The sequence below is a fragment of the Strongylocentrotus purpuratus genome, unplaced genomic scaffold, assembly GCF_000002235.5.
Source record: "Strongylocentrotus purpuratus isolate Spur 01 unplaced genomic scaffold, Spur_5.0 spur5_scaffold_21, whole genome shotgun sequence".
Classification (NCBI taxonomy): Eukaryota; Metazoa; Echinodermata; class Echinoidea; order Camarodonta; family Strongylocentrotidae; genus Strongylocentrotus; species Strongylocentrotus purpuratus.
The window spans coordinates 13,903,591-13,909,845 of record NW_022145607.1 but is presented as its reverse complement, the minus strand read 5'-3'; positions in this window follow the sequence as shown (position 1 = coordinate 13,909,845).

Here is a 6,255-nt window from a genome sequence, read left to right as displayed (position 1 = left end):
CATATCTTTTCATCTCTTGGACCCCTGTCTATTCAAAATATGTTATTGCAGATCATTTAATGGAATGTAAAAAAATGACACTTTTTGACAAAAATGGCAAGGGGTTAGCCCATCTTTTTGACCAAAATTCATGAATTTTCAAAAAGGCTTATTTTCATATCTTTACATCTCTTGGACCTCTGTCTATTCAAAATATGTTATTGCAGATCATTTCATGAAATATGAAATAATGACACTTTTTGACAAAAATGGCAAGGGGTTAGCCCATCTTTTTGGCCAAAAATCATGAATTTTCAAAAAGGCTTATTTTTATATCTTTTCATTTCTTGGACCCCCGTCTATTCAAAATATGTTATTGCAGATCATTTTATGGAATGTTAAATAATGACACTTTTTGACAAAAATGGCAAGGGGTTAGCCCATCTTTTTGGCCAAAATTCATGAATTTTCAAAAAGGCTTATTTTCATATCTTTTCATCTTTTGGACCCCCGTCTATTCAAAATATGTTATTGCAGATCATTTTATGGAATGTTAAATAATGACACTTTTTGACAAAAATGGCAAGGGGTTAGCCCATCTTTTTGGCCAAAAATCATGAATTTTCAAAAAGGCTTATTTTTATATCTTTTCATATCTTGGATCCCTATCTATTCAAAATATGTTATTGCAGATCATTTCATGAAATGTTAAAAAATGACACTTTTTGACAAAAATGGCAAGGGGTTAGCCCATCTTTTTTGCCAAAAATCATGAATTTTCAAAAAGGCTTATTTTCATATCTTTACATCTCTTGGACCTCTGTCTATTCAAAATATGTTATTGCAGATCATTTCATGAAATATGAAATAATGACACTTTTTGACAAAAATGGCAAGGGGTTAGCCCATCTTTTTGGCCAAAATTCATGAATTTTCAAAAAGGCTTATTTTCATATCTTTTCATCTTTTGGACCCCCGTCTATTCAAAATATGTTATTGCAGATCATTTTATGGAATGTTAAATAATGACACTTTTTGACAAAAATGGCAAGGGGTTAGCCCATCTTTTTGGCCAAAAATCATGAATTTTCAAAAAGGCTTATTTTTATATCTTTTCATATCTTGGATCCCTATCTATTCAAAATATGTTATTGCAGATCATTTCATGAAATGTTAAAAAATGACACTTTTTGACAAAAATGGCAAGGGGTTAGCCCATCTTTTTGGCCAAAATTCATGAATTTTCAAAAAGGCTTATTTTTATATCTTTTCATCTTTTGGACCCCCGTCTATTCAAAATATGTTATTGCAGATCATTTTATGGAATGTTAAATAATGACACTTTTTGACAAAAATGGCAAGGGGTTAGCCCATCTTTTTGGCCAAAAATCATGAATTTTCAAAAAGGCTTATTTTTATATCTTTTCATATCTTGGATCCCTATCTATTCAAAATATGTTATTGCAGATCATTTCATGAAATGTTAAAAAATGACACTTTTTGACAAAAATGGCAAGGGGTTAGCCCATCTTTTTTGCCAAAAATCATGAATTTTCAAAAAGGCTTATTTTCATATCTTTACATCTCTTGGACCTCTGTCTATTCAAAATATGTTATTGCAGATCATTTCATGAAATATGAAATAATGACACTTTTTGACAAAAATGGCAAGGGGTTAGCCCATCTTTTTGGCCAAAAATCATGAATTTTCAAAAAGGCTTATTTTCATATCTTTTCATCTCTTGGACCCCTGTCTATTCAAAATATGTTATTGCAGATCATTTCATGAAATGTTAAATAATGACACTTTTTGACAAAAATGGCAAGGGGTTAGCCCATCTTTTTGGCCAAAATTCATGAATTTTCAAAAAGGCTTATTTTTATATCTTTTCATCTCTTGGACCCCCGTCTATTCAAAATATGTTATTGCAGATCATTTAATGGAATGTTAAAAAATGACACTTTTTGACAAAAATGGCAAGGGGTTAGCCCATCTTTTTGACCAAAATTCATGAATTTTCAAAAAGGCTTATTTTCATATCTTTACATCTCTTGGACCTCTGTCTATTCCAAATATGTTATTGCAGATTATTTCATGAAATATGAAATAATGACACTTTTTGACAAATCTTTTTGGCCAAAAATCATGAATTTTCAAAAAGGCTTATTTTCATATCTTTACATCTCTTGGACCCCCGTCCATTCAAAATATGTTATTGCAGATCATTTCATGAAATGTTAAAAAATGACAATTTTTGACAAAAATGGCAAGGGGTTAGCCCATCTTTTTGGCCAAAATTCATGAATTTTCAAAAAGGCTTATTTTTATATCTTTTCATCTCTTGGACCCCCGTCTATTCAAAATATGTTATTGCAGATCATTTTATGGAATGTTAAATAATGACACTTTTTGACAAAAATGGCAAGGGGTTAGCCAATCATTTTAGCCAAAAATCATGAATTTTCAAAAAGGCTTATTTTTATATCTTTTCATCTCTTGGATCCCTATCTATTCAAAATATGTTATTGCAGATCATTTCATGAAATGTTAAAAAATGACACTTTTTGACAAAAATGGCAAGGGGTTAGCCCATCTTTTTGGCCAAAATTCATGAATTTTCAAAAAGGCTTATTTTTATATCTTTTCATCTTTTGGACCCCCGTCTATTCAAAATATGTTATTGCAGATCATTTTATGGAATGTTAAATAATAACACTTTTTGACAAAAATGGCAAGGGGTTAGCCCATCTTTTTGGCCAAAAATCATGAATTTTCAAAAAGGCTTATTTTTATATCTTTTCATATCTTGGATCCCTATCTATTCAAAATATGTTATTGCAGATCATTTAATGGAATGTTAAAAAATGACACTTTTTGACAAAAATGGCAAGGGGTTAGCCCATCTTTTTGACCAAAATTCATGAATTTTCAAAAAGGCTTATTTTCATATCTTTACATCTCTTGGACCTCTGTCTATTCAAAATATGTTATTGCAGATCATTTCATGAAATATGAAATAATGACACTTTTTGACAAATCTTTTTGGCCAAAAATCATGAATTTTCAAAAAGGCTTATTTTCATATCTTTACATCTCTTGGACCCCCGTCCATTCAAAATATGTTATTGCAGATCATTTTATAGAATGTTAAAAAATGACACTTTTTGACAAAAATGGCAAGGGGTTAGCCCATCTTTTTGACCAAAATTCATGAATTTTCAAAAAGGCTTATTTTCATATCTTTTCATCTCTTGGACCCCTGTCTATTCAAAATATGTTATTGCAGATCATTTCATGAAATGTTAAAAAATGACAATTTTTGACAAAAATGGCAAGGGGTTAGCCCATCTTTTTGGCCAAAATTCATGAATTTTCAAAAAGGCTTATTTTCATATCTTTTCATCTCTTGGACCCCGTCTATTCAAAATATGTTATTGCAGATCATTTTATGGAATGGTAAATAATGACACTTTTTGACAAAAATGGTAAGGGGTTAGCCCATCTTTTTGGCCAAAAATCATGAATTTTCAAAAAGGCTTATTTTTATATCTTTTCATTTCTTGGACCCCCGTCTATTCAAAATATGTTATTGCAGATCATTTTATGGAATGTTAAATAATGACACTTTTTGACAAAAATGGCAAGGGGTTAGCCCATCTTTTTGGCCAAAATTCATGAATTTTCAAAAAGGCTTATTTTCATATCTTTTCATCTCTTGGACCCCTGTCTATTCAAAATATGTTATTGCAGATCATTTCATGAAATATGAAATAATGACACTTTTTGACAAAAATGGCAAGGGGTTAGCCCATCTTTTTGGCCAAAAATCATGAATTTTCAAAAAGGCTTATTTTCATATCTTTTCATCTCTTGGACCCCTGTCTATTCAAAATATGTTATTGCAGATCATTTCATGAAATGTTAAAAAATGATAATTTTGGACAAAAATGGCAAGGGGTTAGCCCATCTTTTTTGGCCAAAATTCATGAATTTTCAAAAAGGCTTATTTTCATATCTTTTCATCTCTTGGACCCCCGTCCATTCAAAATATGTTATTGCAGATCATTTTATAGAATGTTAAAAAATGACAATTTTTGACAAAAATGGCAAGGGGTTAGCCCATCTTTTTGGCCAAAAATCATGAATTTTCAAAAAGGCTTATTTTCATATCTTTACATCTCTTGGACCTCTGTCTATTCAAAAAATGTTATTGCAGATCATTTCATGAAATATGAAATAATGACACTTTTTGACAAAAATGGCAAGGGGTTAGCCCATCTTTTTGGCCAAAAATCATGAATTTTCAAAAAGGCTTATTTTCATATCTTTTCATCTCTTGGACCCCCGTCCATCCAAAATATGTTATTGCAGATCATTTTATAGAATGTTAAAAAATGACACTTTTTGACAAAAATGGTAAGGGGTTAGCCCATCTTTTTAGCCAAAAATCATGAATTTTCAAAAAGGCTTATTTTTATATCTTTTCATCTCTTGGATCCCTATCTATTCAAAATATGTTATTGCAGATCATTTCATGAAATGTTAAAAAATGACACTTTTTGACAAAAATGGCAAGGGGTTAGCCCATCTTTTTGGCCAAAAATCATGAATTTTCAAAAAGGCTTATTTTCATATCTTTTCATCTCTTGGACCCCTGTCAATTCAAAATATGTTATTGCAGATCATTTCATGAAATGTTGAAAAAAGACGAATTTGACAAAGTGGCAAGGGGTTAGCCCATCTTTTTGGCCAAAAATCATGAATTTTCAAAAAGGCTTATTTTCATATCTTTGCATCTCTTGGACGTCTGTCTATTCAAAATATGTTATTGCAGATCATTTCATGAAATATGAAATAATGACACTTTTTGACAAAAATGGCTAGGGGTTAGCCCATCTTTTTGGCCAAAAATCATGAATTTTCAAAAAGGCTTATTTTCATATCTTTTCATCTCTTGGATCCCTATCTATTCAAAATATGTTATTGCAGATCATTTCATGAAATGTTAAAAAATGACACTTTTTGACAAAAATGGCAAGGGGTTAGCCCATCTTTTTCGCCAAAAATCATGAATTTTCAAAAAGGCTTATTTTAATATCTTTTCATCTCTTGGACCCCTGTCTATTCAAAATATGTTATTGCAGATCATTTCATGAAATGTTAAAAAATGACACTTTTTGACAAAAATGGCAAGGGGTTAGCCCATCTTTTTGACCAAAATTCATGAATTTTCAAAAAGGCTTATTTTCATATCTTTACATCTCTTGGACCTCTGTCTATTCAAAATATGTTATTGCAGATCATTTCATGAAATATGAAATAATGACACTTTTTGACAAAAATGGCAAGGGGTTAGCCCATCTTTTTGGCCAAAAATCATGAATTTTCAAAAAGGCTTATTTTCATATCTTTTCATCTCTTTGACCCCTGTCTATTCAAAATATGTTATTGCAGATCATTTCATGAAATGTTAAAAAATGACACTTTTTGACAAAAATGGCAAGGGGTTAGCCCATCTTTTTGGCCAAAATTCATGAATTTTCAAAAAGGCTTATTTTCATATCTTTTCATCTCTTGGACCCCTGTCAATTCAAAATATGTTATTGCAGATCATTTCATGAAATGTTAAAAAATGACAATTTTTGACAAAAATGGCAAGGGGTTAGCCCATCTTTTTGGCCAAAAATCATGAATTTTCAAAAAGGCTTATTTTCATATCTTTTTATCTCTTGGACCTCTGTCTATTCAAAAAATGTTATTGCAGATCATTTCATGAAATGTTAAAAAATGACACTTTTTGACAAAAATGGCAAGGGGTTAGCTTATCTTTTTGGCCAAAAATCATGAATTTTCAAAAAGGCTTATTTTCATATCTTTACATCTCTTGGACCTCTGTCTATTCAAAATATGTTATTGCAGATCATTTCATGAAATGTTAAAAAATGACATTTTTTGACAAGAATGGCAAGGGGTTAGCCCATCTTTTTGACCAAAATTCATGAATTTTCAAAGAGGCTTATTTTCATATCTTTACATCTCTTGGACCCCTGTCTATTCAAAATATGTTATTGCAGATCATTTCATGAAATGTTAAAAAATGATAATTTTGGACAAAAATGGCAAGGGGTTAGCCCATCTTTTTTGGCCAAAATTCATGAATTTTCAAAAAGGCTTATTTTCATATCTTTTCATCTCTTGGACCCCCGTCCATTCAAAATATGTTATTGCAGATCATTTTATAGAATGTTAAAAAATGACAATTTTTGACAAAAATG